General features: G+C 40.5%; 1 long non-coding RNA gene across 2 annotated transcripts; it reads right to left on the bottom strand.

Annotated features, from left to right (window-relative positions):
- Positions 1–200: 200 nt before the first annotated feature.
- LOC141009917 (uncharacterized) lies at positions 201–12712 on the bottom strand. 2 transcript variants are annotated; one of them, XR_012180161.1, is made up of 5 exons: positions 12625–12712; positions 12363–12431; positions 8910–8964; positions 3293–3384; positions 603–740 (listed from the first exon to the last, which is right to left on the bottom strand). It is a non-coding gene; the product is annotated as an uncharacterized lncRNA (long non-coding RNA). The 2 variants fall into 2 exon arrangements; XR_012180162.1 differs by lacking the exons at positions 603–740; positions 3293–3384 and adding an exon at positions 201–419.
- Between the last annotated feature and the right edge of the window lie 4613 nt (positions 12713–17325).

Raw genomic sequence — 17325 nt, 5'->3', positions numbered from 1 at the left:
TGATCCGAATGAAGTTTGTCTTGTTGTTGAGATGTTCTGCTTAAATGAAACGATGCTAATTTGCAGTATTAAGTTACACCTAGATAGCTGGTGGGTACAGGTTTGAGAGGTTTGAGGTAATTAATCGAGCAAAATAGCAAGAAAATAAGAGAAAAAAATCAAATGTTTGTTTCTTGCTTTACTTCTGTGAGGCGCTGAGGTTGAGCAGCACTGGTTCATACGCTGCGGAGCAGAAACACAGACTTATAATAAGTCCAGATCAGATGCAACATGTCCCTCGTGGTGATGAAAGGATGCTTCATTCTGCTTCTGGGTCTCACTTTATCTCTGAATTGCATGCGTGCACACTTCCTGTTCCAACCATTTCTGGGCTGATGCTCTCATTCATGTTTGTCCAAATTACTTGCGTTGTGTTCATGCTGTGAATAAAAAGGGAATGATGAGACAGAGTGAGGGAGAATTACACGCCATAGCATTGTAATTACAGGGTTCTGGTTGGGTTCAATGTTGTTTTTTTTACCTCCCATAGAACAAACAAGTACAAACTTTTTTAATTAATCTCTTTCAGACCCTGATGAAAAAACTGAAAATGTATCCTCAGCCACATATGAAGGTGTTTATTGAGGAAGTATGCTTGAAGTATAGTTGCAACGGTGTGGCATTTTCACAAACATCACAGTTCCAAAGTTTCATGATATAGACAGGTGAAGTCACGCCCTTCCAGTGGACAACCATGGGACCTTATTTCAGAAAAAAAAAGGATGATAGTGAATGGTGAGTGACATCCAGAATAAATCAAACCAAGACCTTGAAAGTATGTAATTTAAATGACTACACACCCAACAGTCGCATAAGTGATTTACATCATTTTCAAGACAAAATCTTTGCTGTAGCTGCTGAGTTAAAAGCTTTAGCGTGCACTCCATCTGATATGGGTGCACAAGCCCGACCGTGCATCCATATCAGATCTAGGGTGTAGATTAAATGTGTCTTTAAATGACCCTGGGCTTCTGGAGACTTTGATTATGCAGGACAAGCTACATGGAGCCATTTTCCGTTTTGTTTTTTCCGCCTTAAAATAAGTCTCCAGCTACTTCAGTTGTTTAGGAGAAGGCTGCAACGCGGTTTCGCTGTGAAGCTCCAGAAATAATGACAGATTTTTCACTTTTGGGTGAACTTGTCCTGTAAAGGAACAAGAACCCTAATTTCACAACATATTATGTCTAGACAGACATGAAACTTAAATAAATGTAGCTCTTTTTTGTGCTACTCACAAACACCATCAGTCCAAAACATTAATAATGCTCATTTCACTTGAAACGTGCCTTAAACCTTTTAAACAAAGCAAATACAAACCCTGAAACAAGCGGATTCCTGGAAACTGTTGAGTGAAATGATCCGCGAGCACAGTGAGACGAATTCATTACAAACAACTGAACAACAAGTGAAATGAACCTGCCGTAATTATTCCAGCCCTCTGCCAAGTTTGTCATTTTCTGCACGGCGATCCTCAAAGCAGCGCCGACACTCGAATGCCAGTTGAGCAGAAATAGAAACAGTGTGGGGGAGTGATGGTAGTTTGTAAAAGGACGGCCTGAGCTTTGTGCTGCCTCCGTGTTTCTTCCGGCGTACATCATTAACATTATTGTAAGTGTGAGTCAAAGGCCTGTGGTCAGCTACATTGATCCAACATTTGCAAAATGTATTACATTTTTGGGGAGCTCTCCTACCTCGACTTTGAAAAATTAGATTGAGCTGTGACAGTGAAAGTCAACGATTAAGGTCATTACATAGTTTATATTCTCTTTTAGCTTTTTGAAGACGAGGCAGTTTCCTCCAACTGCCAATGGTTAGAAGTTCAGTAACTGTCTTTGCATTACAGCTAAAATCTGCTACTCTTATCCGAAAATTACAGCAAAGCTAAAGTCATCTCCACCCTCATTGTTTTTGATATGCAACAATCAAAGTGAGGCGTCATTGACTGTATAGGTAACATGGTTGTGCTTTATTACCAAGACAAACTGACCTGAACAAAGATAAAGTTAGCCAGAGCCAAGTCAAGTCAAAACTGTTGCGGTCATCACTCAGGCCCTAAATATGGTCCAGTTAACTCGCCAGACAAAACTTTCTCTCTCGTTGCCTCGCCCTACGTTACCTTCCATACATGTGTGCACTACAGAAGCCCTGAGGAGGAAGTGAGGATTTTTTTTCTCTGTTCCATTTTATAAGTCGGGTCTAAAGTAAATGCTCTCCTGTGTTTATGAGTTGAGATCTGGTGGATTAAAAAAAACAAAAAAACAAGTGAAAATCAGATTTTTTATGCATCCGATTTTTTTTTTTTTTTTTTTTGGCCTGGAAAAAAATGATTCACTCTGGTTTTTTTTCGCTCAGTTCCACAAAAAACAAACAAACACTCAGTTACACACACAGAAAAAAATAATTAGTCAATTTAAACACATTTAAAAACCCCAAAAAGTTTTCTCCTGAAAAAAAACACAAAAAACAATCACTCAAATCACGTTTTCACAGATGGAAAAACAATTAAGGAAGTTAAGGAACCAGATTTCAAGTCATAAACACAGGGGAGAAAATGTTTCAGATCAGACTTAGAAAACTGATCACCAGAAAAAAAATTAAAAAATTCTCTCTCGCCCCTCAGGGCTTCCGTAGTGACCAGATGAGAATGGGTGAAACTCAGGACAGGGGAGTTGTGGGTGGGCGTGGTCACACGGTCACCAGGTTCCACGTCAGCAATGGATGGTTTAATTTCCTTCCACAGTCGCTGTTCGTTAACCCACAACACTACTGTACACAGCTAAAGAAGAAAAAAAGAGTCATGTAGGATACGAACTGCTGTAGCCGATGCAGAGCCGGCTGCAGGGTGACAATCTTTTATTAGGCTATAACTAATCAAAACTCTGGTTATTCTTATTTTCTGGACAATTAGGACAGGATGCGGGATTCAGGACAACCGCCTCTAATTTGGGAAAGTCCCAAATTTTTCAGGACGTCTGGTCACCCTCGCGTGCACCTCGTTTATCTCCTTAATTTTCAGTTGGTCTGAGCCTTTCCAAGGTCGAAACAGCCGCCTGCATTCGAAAGCGCTGGTTCCTTTGCAGACATGTTGCACATGAGCGTAAAGTGTAACTGCTCCAGTTGCTTAATTTGCAATACTGCTAACATTAAAGAGCAACATTAAGTTGACCTGAGCCTGAATGGTCACTGCACTCCTTTAAAGGCCATTAGATGTGCGTCAGTGTGTGTTGAGTCTGGAAGCTCCGACAATATTCACCTGCTCTGATGAAGCTCGTTATAAAAGGACATGTTCTGCCTCCCTCATCCAAAATAGAAGCTCACATACGCACAGAGCTGACCCTGCACAGGCTACAGAAGGACAGAGAAAGACATAATGAGTGTAAATGTGATGTAACATCATCCCTGACGGTGAACTAAAAGAAGCCTCTCATCCTTAAGCTGTCTGGATTTTAGTTTTGTTTTGCGGTCGCTGCAAAAAACAAACACTCTTGAACCCTTTTCTCTGCAACTGAGTTAAGTAAATGCTAAATTTTATAGAGGCATAAGTCAAAACTCTCCATATACAAGCTCATACGTACCCACAGTCTCCTGTGAAGATACAGACACCTGAAATATCTCAGTGTTTCTGGGTCAGCGGTAGAGAAAGTGCTAACGTGCGTGATGAGGCGAGGAGGAGGTCGGAGCAGCGCTCTCGGTGGATGGATGGATGATTCTCTTTGATGTTCACGCTACACTGATGACCGACTGTGCATCCTGGGAAGTTTAATGAGGACCTATAGATTGTGTTTCTGTTGTTTTGCTTTCAAGATGAATCCAACAAAAGTGAGCTGGACCTGGATTGTCAGATTAGTCAACAGGAGCTGTGACTGAGCAGGAGTAATGCCAATAAATGACATGGAGGGGAGCATTAAAACATCCTGAGGAGGGGTTTTTGTCGCCTGGTGTTCTGAGACGAATGCTACACATCCTCCTCACTCTCATTAAGATCTCCATCGAGGAAAAACACTGACATATCTTTAAAAATCTGATTATTTAACCACATTGTACTGAAAATATATGTATCTGGGTCGACCTGAGCATGTGAGCTTGGTTTAAAACTAGACGTGACATGAAAACTCAACACAGAATCATGCAGGAGAGCAATAAAACGTTTGAAATTCATGCCGATGATAAATTGAGTCTTCACTTCATGCTGCTGCTACTTTGGGGTCCTATTTTTTTCCCTGTTTTGAATCGGAAGTAAACTTTTACTGAGCTCCTCTCTGAGCAGAGAGCTCGTTTCTGCCTCTGCTCACACTGTTTCTCTGGCAGGCTGTTGACCTGTTGATGAGAACATCCTGTTAACTGCTTTATTTGTGGCCACAGGGAGGCTCACTGGCAGGGCATTCAGAGGTTCGTGCAAACACTTTAACCTAAATTAGACCTGGACCAGACTGCGGCCAGCAGCCTGTTTGGACCATGCGTCATCTTTGACCCTCCCCTCCACGACCCATCGTGTTAAAGACAGTCAAGGCGGACCTCCAGCGTCTGCGACACCAATGTTTTGACCCAACTGACCCTCTAGTACTAGACCCAGATGATGCTGTTCCACCCGGGAGCGATCGTTGGCGGTCTCAGCTTAGTTTGTCCTGTTTTTGTTCTCCAAGGGAGCTCAGCTGTGGTGCAGTCTGCTGTGCACTGAACCCTTATGGTTGAAGTGGAACATGGACAGAGTGTTTTTCTCAGTTAGAATAAGGAGCGCTCTCCCAATATGTCAAAACAAGTTTGTTTCAGTGCTTCTTATAACACAGAGTGAAGAATTCATTTATAAGAAATGTCATTAAAATCATGTACTCATCAACCAAAGGCTGACTTTTTAATAACATGTCACACCGACTCAGAAAGATAGAAGAGAAGATAATCGTGTCACTTTGAGAACTAATTTATCACACCGTTCACTTCAGGGAGGTCGACCTGCTTTATTCTGTTATTGATCCGGTCAAACTTTCCTCTTCTCTCAATATTTAGGAAAGTGCTGAGTCATCTCTTCTCCACATCTGTGTCAAATACTTCATCACATCACTTCATGGTGAATTTGCATTTACTGTATTTCTTAAGTTTCTCCTAATCTATGATTTTAATGACCATTTTTCTGTTTAGGATCATTGGAAATGGTAAAATAATTGCCACATTAATTCATTTTATTCTACTGATCTCATGTGAATAATTGATTCTGATCATTTTCTTGAGAATTTAACCCTTTTCATTTAAGGTTTTGTATCATCTATGTTTTATGCTGCTATTCCAGTTATATTACTAAACTATCAAAACACCAAAATGAGGGAATGTCTCAGATCATTCTGGCTCAAAACACCGGTTTTGATTAACACAAACACGGCTGGAAATTGTCCCGAGGTCTCCTTAAAAATATCCTGTAGTGTCACACTTACAAATGTTGAAATGTCTCGAACTGCGCTCACTGGCTTGCAGCCTTGTCGCCTAACTCCAACACCATCCCCTCCACCTCCAGATATGAAAGTTGGGTCATAAACATGTAAGTCTGGTATCTAGCCTATGACATGGGCTGGCTCGGGACTGCTGCTGGTTATTAAACTTCCTACAGTTGACCTCTACGACAACTTGCAAAGGAAACATAATGTGAGGGAATTGAACTCTGGTTCTATAACAAGAGTTATATAGTTGTGTAACCTGTAAAGCTGCAGCCGCCGTCATAGTTTCTCTTTACTTATCCTGTTTGTTCCAGACTTAATTATCAGTTGAAACAGCAGATAAATGCAGTGCTGTTTGGCAGCTCACACGGCGAGCCTGTATATTAGCCCTTCACAGCAGCACATAACACTTACGTAACCGCTATGGTTGAAAACTGATCCTCTCTCATGGCAGAAATCCCAGATCAGGATTATCGCCAAAACCTAAATGATCTGTAGGCCAAATGACATCCAGGCACCAAGTTTCTGCCAAATCTGTTGATTTATTGCCTTCTAACATGTCGTGTTCAGGCCGCCGCTGGCTGGATTATCCACACCAAATCAAATTTGGCATGTTTGCACAGGAGTAAGTGTTGGTTTACAACCACAGTCGCTTCAGTATGTGTGTGCAAGCTGGTCAGCCAGCAAGTCAAACTTGTTGATACTTTCTCTCTCTCTCACACACACACACACACACAGACAGACAGACAGACAGACAGACAGACAGACAGACAGACAGACAGACAGACAGACAGACAGACAGACAGACAGACAGACAGACAGACAGACAGACAGACAGACAGACAGACAGACAGACAGACAGACACACACACACACACACACGCGCATTCCTGCTGACACCTTTGGCTGAAGTCTGGAGAGCAGTTCTTCTTTTCTTTCAGCTTCACTGGCTCACAGTTGGGGTATCGAATAGATTATAAAAGTTCTGCTGCTACTTTTCAAAATCACTTAATGGCTAAGAGCCAAAATATACAAATGCTTCTGCTTATTTATGCTTAAAGAATACAAAGTTAACCCAGCAGCTCCCATTTATCTTTGGGCAGCAGTCAGTTCGTTAAGCCTCCAGTCAGAACAAAATGTGGTGATGCTGCACATTTCCTCGAGTGAACTTTCCTTTTGTTAAATAAATTTTAATGAAAGTCCTTGTCCATTAGGCTACTTGTCAGTTTTTATTAAGTTGTGTGGGGAATAAGGTCCCAGAACAGAGTTTGAAGACAGGACGGTGGCTTCTTACAAGGGTCCTGCTTTGTTTAGTAAGTTTATTCAGTCATGAAAATCAATCACTGAGCCTGTTTACATGCACACTAATAAACCAGATTATTCAAGTGGTCACGGTAACAGCATAATGCGATGTGCTTTATCGGATAAAAGCCATTATCAGATTATGAAAAATCCGATAACGCACCTAGTTTTTTTTGCCCAATAGTCCGTTTCATTCTGCGCATCTATACCGTTAATCTGTTTTCTTTTGTTCTTTTACATCTGCACGTGTAAAAACGTAAAAGAAACCGGATGTCGTTAAAACGCAAGCAGATGCAGATGTGATCAGCTTATACTCTCTGCAGCTACCGAGCTTGTGCAACGCTAGTGCTACTTGCATTCATGTAAAGTACATGTAAACACGTCAAATCAGATTATTAACCTGATTATTCCCAGTTATCGGATTATTGTGGTCATGTAAATGGGCTCACTGAAGATTTTTCCTCTTCCGATTAAAATTACTTCCCCAAAAACTACATAGCACAACTTTAAATCAATAAAAACAAATTCACAGAATAGAACAGATCTCCTTGTAGGAATCTAAAGATCTGAAACATGCATTAAAAAAGAAACCAACTCACTTTCTTTCCACTTTTCAATGTCAGACTACTTTCTGTTTTCACTTGTATCTAATGCACATAATCCTTCACAGCTGAGTAAAAGTGATTTCAATAGAGTGCATTATTTCCAGATGAAAATCCTGAGCTGTGCTCGTTTTGTGAGCTGAGAATGATGAGTGAAAATCATCAGCAGGATGAGAAAGAAGATGACAAACATCCCTGAAAGACAATGTGGAGTGAAATAATTAAAATGAACTCCATAAGCTTCACATTAATGTGACAGCAAACGTAGACAGTACGAGTAGACGGATGAGTTTGTTGCGGATTTGCAGGAAAACCTTGGCTCACTGTGATTTGCACATTTTGTTAAATTAAAACCTCCTGACTATCTGAATGGGGTATTTACTGAAGAATACCCACGAGTGCTCAATTACAGCATTTACAATGTGTTTCTGTAAGGTTGACCCTAGCTGAAGGTGTACTGCATGTAAAACAAAATGGGCTCTAGAGACATTCGGGGTCATCCACACTGACAGACTGCATTCAGAGAAGAAGAGAATAAAATGAGGATCAGCAGGGCAGCAGACAAGGTCACAAGTTCAGGTTCATCTTTTCTTATTCAAAGATGTCTGTTATCAATGAGCAGCTGCGCTCTTTTTAGTTCCCGAGACTCACAGAGAGATCTGAGCACAACAACAACCACCACAGTCTGCAGGCGTGATCAGACAGACGTTAGCACCGTGTGACAAACACAGCATTGACACAAAAATAGACTCCGGAGAAGAAAAAAAAGCTGCATCTCACTCAACTTTTATCACAACAACAACGTCCTCCAGCGAGGGACTGAATCAACACGGTTTGCTAGAAAATAGTTTGTATCTGGTTAAGTTTAGAAAAGCAAAGCTGACGCACAGACAAACACGATGATTGATTGATTAGCATACTAAAATAACTTGAGGCATAAATTTCCCAAAGCTATTCATTCTTGCAATCTGCTATTAACAACTAAAATATGGTTAAAAATGCTGTATTCTTCTGGTCAGACACTCACAGCACTGGGATAAGTTAGCAAAAAGACTGCTGTCTTGCTTTAATACTCAATAAGTCAACAAGTGACTTAAGGCACGACCACATAGGTTGACTACGAAATCAGCTTATTACGACCCATCCTTATGTTTGTTAGGCGATGTGGCCATAGTTATTATCACGGCAGCAAAGGAGGAAGTCAGGTAAATTATTGGAAAGGGTGACAAAGTCTGCATGTGGAGGAAGTTGGTGAGGACGATGGTTGAGTTAAACAAGCCCAGGACTGTCACCCAGGAGACAGCTGTCTGTGTCCACTGTGAAACCAAAACTCAACCGTGATTACTTCCCCTTATTAAAATAGTAAAAAGTTCTGTCTCCTACATGAATTAAGTTTTCTTGCTAAACTGACCAAACTGCGAGCGTATGACGAAGGTCCGGCAACACACACTGACAAATCGATCTACTCAGTTGTTTCCTAGGCATGACACATGGCATGATATTATTATTATTAAATGTAAAACAACGGTCTGTCTCTTACCTTAATCAAATTATGACAGACGCTGGTCTCTGGCAGGTGGTACTAAGACGTAGCACTGAAAAAAAAGAAAGAAACATTGCTACGGAAAAAATTCCAGGAAGCAATTACATTTCCAATCACAATGCAGTCAGGAGAACACATTAGTAATATATACACATAATTTGAAGGAGGCAGCGTTCATCAAATACACTTAAGTGCACATTACTGGTTAACTGTCATTGCAATGATGAGTTAAATGACTGTCGCTGCAGCTCATCCAGTGGTTAAAAAACACTTTTGCATTGTTTTGACAGATTTTCTCAAACTGAGCTGTAGCAACATGCACTTACATGCACCGACTGTTTGTGTTGTTCCTGTATTTTCTATCTGAATGTGACTTTGGTTAACAAACATATTTTTAGATTTCCTTCCCCCTCTTACAGCCACATTTTCCAAACTTGGCAAGAAATTTGAACCAGGAGGCTTACGATCCAGATCGGCATTGATCAGGCTGCCCAGTTATCTGTATTACAAAAGAATTTAGAAACCATGTGGGGGGGGTGTGTTTTCTGTTTGCTTTCTAATTCTGGCAACGCCTGATAATCATCATTGGTGTAATGCGGTTGATCCGTCTGTATGTCAAACACTTGTAGTCCTTGGCACGGTATCTCAACATTTGACAGCCAGATTGTCAAGAAAAGCGGTACGTATTATGATGGAAAGTCTCCAGTTATTATTCCCTTTTGCAGCTTAAACCAACTCACTGGTCCATCTGGAAAACTGGAAATATCTATTAAATCCTTTGAATACAAAACTTTGTACACAGGATCTCTCTTAATTTTAATTTCATGAGAATTACAGCAAACATTGCTCCTCTCCAGAGGATAATTATTGGTTTTATTGACACCATAACTGGACAATCTTCGCATTTTTAGCTCCACCGGCTCTAAGACGACCTTGATCATCAGTATATTGTTTACTCCATCTAACACTCTTGTATTGGAGGACTTTAATTAACACTGCTGCCACTCAGGGACACTAGTGGGTCAATTGGCTTTTAGTTTTCTTATTATGAGTGTAAATTTCAGCAGCAGTAGAGTCCTTAGAAGAACTGTGTGCCAAGAAAAGAAAAATTAACACATATACAGCAATTACCTTAATTACTCATGTGTGAGAGAGTTCCTACTGGACTTGAAACCAGCATAATATTAGACCACAGAAATACAGTAACATCAGTTTAACAGAACAATACTGCATATTACACCATTCTGAAATTTCACACTTGAAAATAAAATTGATCGCTTATCAATAATGTGCCCCTGATCAGTCAACTAACAACTGAACAGATCTTTTACTGAAGCTCTACTGTGTTCAAGCTGCTGTCAGTCAGAGGTCCGGCCATCAGTGAAAAGCAGACAGCTCCATTAATCAAGTGAGCTTTTTGTATTTCACAGCTCTGTGCTTTTAAATAATTTGTCAGAGAACCTTAAGGCGATCACTCTCTCCTCCGCAAAAAAATTTAACTAAGCTTAATAATGTGTCAGAGCGTTAAAGGACAGTTCATCCAAAAATCTTAAACTAAGAAACTTCATCCAACTTTCCATCAGCATAGGGAGCGAGTACGTAATGACTGGATTTACATTTTAGGAGGGGGAATTACATTAGAGAACGGGCATTACAAGTCTGTCACAGCCAGACACTTCATCCATCTGGTGCAGAAGGACTGTGAGATTTAAATGCAGACAGATGAACCTAAAATGTAGCAGAAGGAGCCACTGATGAGAAGTTAATGCTGTCAATCACATGCGAAACATAAATTAGGATTAATTGCAATAAATCTTCTATTTCTGTACATATTGAATCCATGATCCATGAAAACATCTTCAGAGTCACAGGTAAGAAGTCAGTTGCAGTGTGTCTGTTTCCCGACTTCAGGGACGGCTTCTTTCACATGCTGCGTTTCTACACTGAATGCTTCACGTTGTGCTGACGAGGCCCGTCTCTTATTTTAGAGGCTCCTTTGAAAAGCATCTGAGGAATAATGTTTCCTTTTTCCTGGAGGGAATCACCTGGTGTGTCCCACAGACCCAAGTGCATCCAGTCATCCTCGTCCACCCGTAAAGAAGTTGTACAAAATGTTACGTTCCCAATGCTGCAGTAGATACATCACGTAGACGGGTTGATCATATGGATATATTTACTTCTTGCCTGATGATTCCAACGTATTTTTAGTTCATTTAAGTCAGATTTCTGGCATCAGACCTTTGAACAACTTGACAAAACAGGACCTGAATGTGGCATTAATGCTGCTGACTTGTGTGGAAAGCGTAGGCGGGAAGCAATGTTTACTGATGAACAATGGACATGAATATGATACACATACATATCACTAGAGAGGGTGCATGCATGATAGACGCATTTTGTTGCCCCCCATACTATTTGCTGTTTATGGGGGAAAAAATGCAACACCACAGCACAAAAAGTTACAGCTAACAGATCAACCTGCTGCAAACCTTTTACTACATGTAGCAGTTACGGATGCTGATGAGGAAAGTATTTCATGCTCACAGGTTCCTCAGATGACAGGTAATAGTTCAGCACACATCGACAGTAATTGTATCTGGAAATGAACCCACAGGATTATTTTCCCTACTGTGACATCACACTCGTTGTTGGAGGTGAAACAAACAGGACAGGAGACGTCTTTTTGAACGTGCAAAGAAGATAGAGCGTTGATATTTATCTCTTTTTTCTGCTCATACAGTACGTCAACATCTCATCAGTTCACATTCCTGTGCTTTAGTCAGTTGCTCCAACACATTATTAACACAAGTTGAAACTTTGTGTACTCCAGAGCGGCCTCCAGTTTGTGTTTTGTTATAAAATGAGCAGAACACACGTCTGCAGATTCTACCTTTTTTTTTTAGAAACAGCCTTCGCCTCTTTTTCGTGGCGCGGCGCTGTAAAACAAATGCATATTTGGAGCTCCGGGCTTCATTTTTCATTAGATGCCGGTTCCTGCAGGTTCATGCACTACATCACTTAACCATGGTGATGTACTGGCACTGACAAAAATCTACATATTTCAGATTGATAACCTGAATGACCTGTTTGTTTGCAGCTCCAACACAACGGCAGATTAGTCACCATCCTTATACCAGATACCCATATCTGTGTGTGAGAAGAATCTGCACCGATGTAGAGATTATAATGTCTGCAGCAAATAACAAACAGAAAACGTCTTCATTACCTGAGAATAACAGTGCCATTTATATTTAGTCTTTCTAGTCTTTCCACTGAGAGATTTTTCTGTTGTTTAACCTAAAAATACTCTTTAAAAACACTCCTGATGAAGGATAAATCTTTTTTCCTCCCACATGCTGCTGAACTTTTGTATTTTCTGATCAACTTCATTTCATTTACATAATCAACAAGATGAAAAACAACCATACTTCCTGTTTCCTGTGAGCTCACCTTGACTGACGTGTCTTCAGTCTCAGGTGGAGGACTGCTCTCAGTCCTGGAGTCTCTTTGTGGCTGTCTCTGTATGTGAAGGACACACCTTTTTAAAATATTAGCCTCAAATCCCAACATGACACACTGCTTTGTGGAGATGTTCACACTGCAGTATTGTGAATCTCTGGTCCTCCATGCAGCTGTCATTCCTCAGTCCTTCCCCAGTTCACTTAACACAAACATGTTTTAACGTAGATTAAAACACATTTAGCAAACGTACCTTTGCTGCATTCAGTCAACATTTGTTCCTTCGTCCTTCAGTTTAAACCTCAGTTCCTTTAACTTGACTTAATTGTAGGAAAACACAACTGAACACCTGAATCAATCAGTGTGTGTGCAGCCTGTGAGTGCAGGTGAGGACTGAACCATGTGTGTCTTAACCAGAGGGGTGCAGGAAACAAAGAGAACCTGTTGATATTTATTGTTGATGTTCATTTATCTTATTGGACTGTCCAAGCCGCTCAGTTGGCAGAGTGTTTTCCTCACATCCAGAGGCTTTATCATTTGTCTTTTTTTGAACAGGGTTTGAATCCAACCTGTGGCTCTTTGCTCCATGTGTATCCCCCCTCCTCTATTTCACCTTGTTGCCTATCACTCTTCACCTGTTCCATAAAAAAAGCCATGAAAAAGCCCCACAAATATAAAAATACATTTACAAAATATTTCTTTCTACGTCTTCTACTGCAGCAAGAAGAAAAAAACAGTGTTTTTGGGACGATCCTTCATAAACAGTAAGCACATTTTACACAATCTTTAACAGTTTAAGTTATTTTTACTTATTTGATTTAAAAAAAAAAAAAAAACAGAACAAGTATTACTACTACTCAATATTAGTTAGGGATATTGGGATATGGGCGCATATAAGCATATGCATGGATATGCAATAAATAAACTATTAACTTTATAAATTTTGCTCTGATTGTTGGAGAGGTGTCTGTGAGACATGGAGACTCAAACTTGTAAATGAACCCACTTGTAATTATTGCAATTGCTGAAACTGAAACAAATTAATTACAGATTTATTTGCAGATTTTTTTTCTTCATTTTGTTGATCAAGCCATTAAAATATCTGAAAGTTTCCATTTAAATTGACCATTGCAACATTGTGTTCTGTTGCTCCCCAAAATATTCAGTTTTACAATCGAGACAGAAAAAAGAAAAGCAGACAAGACCCACTGAGAAGCTGGAACCACTGACTGTAAAATGATTCAAACAATTAATCGATTATCAAGTAAAGTCAAATCAAATGCCAGTATCACACAGCATGCTTCAAAGGACTTTATATAAAAGAAAAATGAAAAATCAAACAGTATGTCTCCAGCCTAGAGGAAACCTAACATGCTGTGCGACTCCCCCCTTCTTCTTCTTCCCACTCAAGACAGGCTGACTGCACAGTGTGAGTCGAGGTTCAAAGCAGCAGCTGATTAAGACTTCAGAGCTGAGTGGTGCCCGAAACAACAAACGCAAGTTCACTCACTTCCACCAAAGTCTCAAGAATAAAATGTTTTCTGCGAACCACAGATATGTTAAAGTATAATCTGTCATAGGTATCATATTAATATTTCTACAACACCTGCCACATCACGCTCACATTACCTGAGTATGAGCTGACTTTCACGTCAGGAGGTGGATGGGATGGTGTTGGCGTTACTAACCCGACCACAGCATTGTCAAAACGTAACATTGAAAACTGATCCTAAAGAAATGTAACGTTTCTTAACATATGATGACACTCGAGTTATTTGTCAGGCAGGATTTCTGATTATATCATCTACATCTACAAAAACCATTATGGACTCTATGTGACACTTGCTAACCCTCTGACTTTTCCCATTTCTCATGCTTTCTGCAGTTGTGTCTGCAGCAAACATCCAGCGATGTTTAATTTACTTCTATTCCTGCAAATGATCTTCCCTAATCCACCTCACTGATTGTTGTATAGAAATTGTTTTCAGTCAGTTTTATTCCCGCCAAGTTCTCATTTTCATTCTTATCTTTTTGTTGCCTTTTCCCTCCCTGATTTCATCACTGTTCAACCGTCCTCATCCTCATCCTCATCCACCTCCACCTCCACCTCTCCCAGGAGGCAAATTGCTGTCAGTTGGGGTTTAGAAAACCTGCAGTCATGCATTGGTCCAATACAGAGGTTGGCTGAATTTCCTTGCTTCAGTAAAGATAATCTATTCGACAACTTTCTTCAATTTTTTTTTTGGGGGGGAGCAATACTGGTGAAGTACATGATTTATGTGACATTGTTGAAATGAAGTGGCTGATGGGTAAATTTCAACCTCATTCAGGGAAATAAATGCGTACTCTAATCCATGTAAGGCCGCCCCCTCTTTAACCTGTTGTATCTATTTATTTTCCTTCATTTGTTTATCTCAAAGGCCACAGACTGTCTTTAACTTAGCTGCCATATTATAATGTAATCAGCACTGGAGCTACCACTGAGGACAGTGAGGCTGCTGTTTGTCCTCAGTAGTGCTTCGAGGAATTTATTTCAACATTCATAATCACACACAAACTGTGATTCTGTACAGCCAGTGTCCTTAAAGGTGACTGTGCATCGAGACCATCATACAGGGAGAAAAAATTGGCAGATAATACAACTAAATAGTTAAATGAATATAATTTAAAGGTGCCCTATAAAGTTTTGGTGGAAGACGTTTCCATGTAATGGCTCGTTGACTTTTACTGGCATAGATACGTGTTATAAATACCTACAAAACAATGATTTTGTTGGGCCTGATGCTGCTGTGTAGTTGAGATCTCGAGAGAGACTTATAGGATGTGATAAGAACAGTTAAACATCGATTTTGACTTCCTGGGAAACTTTGAGCGTTTCTCATGGGAGCTGAGTTGTGGTGAGAGAAGTTGTACTCTCAGTATTTCTAAGATCGCTGCTACAGCGCTGCACTTCATATTTCTGATATTGTCTGGGTTTGTGCCAGTGTAATTTTGTTCTTATTGAAAATGACAATAAAGATGTGCTTGACAGAATAAAGGAAGTCTTCTGAAAGACCAAAGGCCCATCTATCCCAGTAAAATGTCTGTCCTGTCAGCTGAGCAGCACATATTACAGCCTCCTCTGCCTCGGCAGTGATAGCAGGAGGGGATAAAGACTGAGGGAAGTCTGGATGAGGTGCAACAGGCTTAAACAAATGAGACAGCTGGAGTAAATACCAGCACAGACTAAGCCGGTGTTCAGCAGTGTGGCTCGCTGACATGTGCGTACGCTGATTATTTCTTGGATTGCTGATTGTTGGCGTGATTTCTCAGTCTCGATGTGTCTCACATGTCTAATTAAAATCATTCAGCATTAAAAAGAGCATCAAGTAATCTGACCTCTGTCAGCCTCCTTAAAGCACAGCAGCTGCAGCAGGAATCACAGGCTTGAAGTCTCTGGTGATGGAAAAACAACTCCGTCACATAAGGAGCTCATTTCATGATGTTTGGCAGCAAATTTGTTCTTAATTGTGACATGTTGCTCACAAAGGTCTGTTTAATCTAGATCAGTTTAAAACCTCAGAGAAGGAGCTGAAACTCCACAGAGAATGAGAAGCAGTCGATTAACTTTAATTCAATTAAAATGTGAAGAAAATAAATCACCCACCCCTGTTACAAACTGTCCAGCCAATCACAGACAAGCTCTTGACCCTCCCCTTTTCTGTTAAAGGTCGTCCTTTGTCAGGAAAAACTGTGAAAAACGGTTTTGGTTAGGTTTGGGAAAATATCATACTATGTAAGTTTCCTTACATAGCATAACTTAGAAACAAATCACACTTGACTCTCGGCCACAGTCTGGACACAAACCCTGGTCTCCAGAGAGAAAGTCCTGCATGTCTCTCTCATCATACTTCTGCATTAGAGGGGTTGCTGTATCTGACGTGTTGGGAGTGACAGCAGGCTGTAATGCTACAGCATACAATGATGTATTGAGACAATAGTGTTCTTCCAAGTTTTTGGCAACAGCTTGTGTTTGTCCCTTTCTTGTCTCAACATGATGATGCCCCTCACACACAAAGCAGCTCGATGAAGACAAAGGTTTTTGTTGTGGAAATCATTAACTGGCCTCGATCAGCGTCCGGCCATCCAACACCTCTGGGATGAACTGGAGCACAGACTGTGAGCCGGACCTCGTCACCCGACATCAGTGCTGGACCTCATTAATGCAGCTTGTGGCTGAATTGGAGCGGATCCCTGCAGCAGGTTCAACATGGTGGTAAGACTCAGACCAGAAGAGTGGAGGCTGGTAATGCAGCATGTCAATGCCCATAAATTTGGAATAATGTTCAATTCACATATGGGTATAATATGTCTTGGTGTCCATATACTTTTGGCCATGTACTGTAGTGTATGTAGTGCATGGAAATGGCCAGTTTTTCCCTAATAAATGAAAAATAAGTATGACTTTGCAACACTTCTATACTATTGTGCTGCTTCTTGGTAGCGTTTGTTGCTTCAGTCCAGGTGTTTTTGTGTTTTTGTGTTTTTCTCTTTCTCTTCTTCAGAACTTTCTGTCTGCACCTCAAACACCCACAGCTCTCAGAGGTGTCACATTTTCCAGGACACTCAGACAGCACAAGTCACACAAACAGGAGCAATTTGTGTTATTTTTAAAGTACCTCCGTGATTTGGCCAACAGTGTCTGAACTGCAAAGCAGCAGAGCAATTTTTTAAAACTGGAAGCAAAACTTTACAATCTACAGTGTCAATCATAATAATACACAAAGTCAACCCCTAATCAGGACCTGAAAGTATTAAATGTAAAAGAGTAGAGGCTGAGGGAGAGATTGAAATTGTCGTCTGTGACAGACTGAACCAACAACAAAAGCTTGATGAAGATTGAAGGATCATAAATGTGATAAACAAGCGTGCAAATTGGAAACAGAGTGATCAGTTGTTGCTGCTGTCAGAAGTT

The sequence above is a fragment of the Pagrus major genome, chromosome 15, assembly GCF_040436345.1.
Source record: "Pagrus major chromosome 15, Pma_NU_1.0".
In the NCBI taxonomy this organism is placed as follows: Eukaryota; Metazoa; Chordata; class Actinopteri; order Spariformes; family Sparidae; genus Pagrus; species Pagrus major.
The sequence above is the reverse complement of the archived record's forward strand: the minus strand, read 5'-3'. Positions and strand labels throughout refer to the sequence as shown.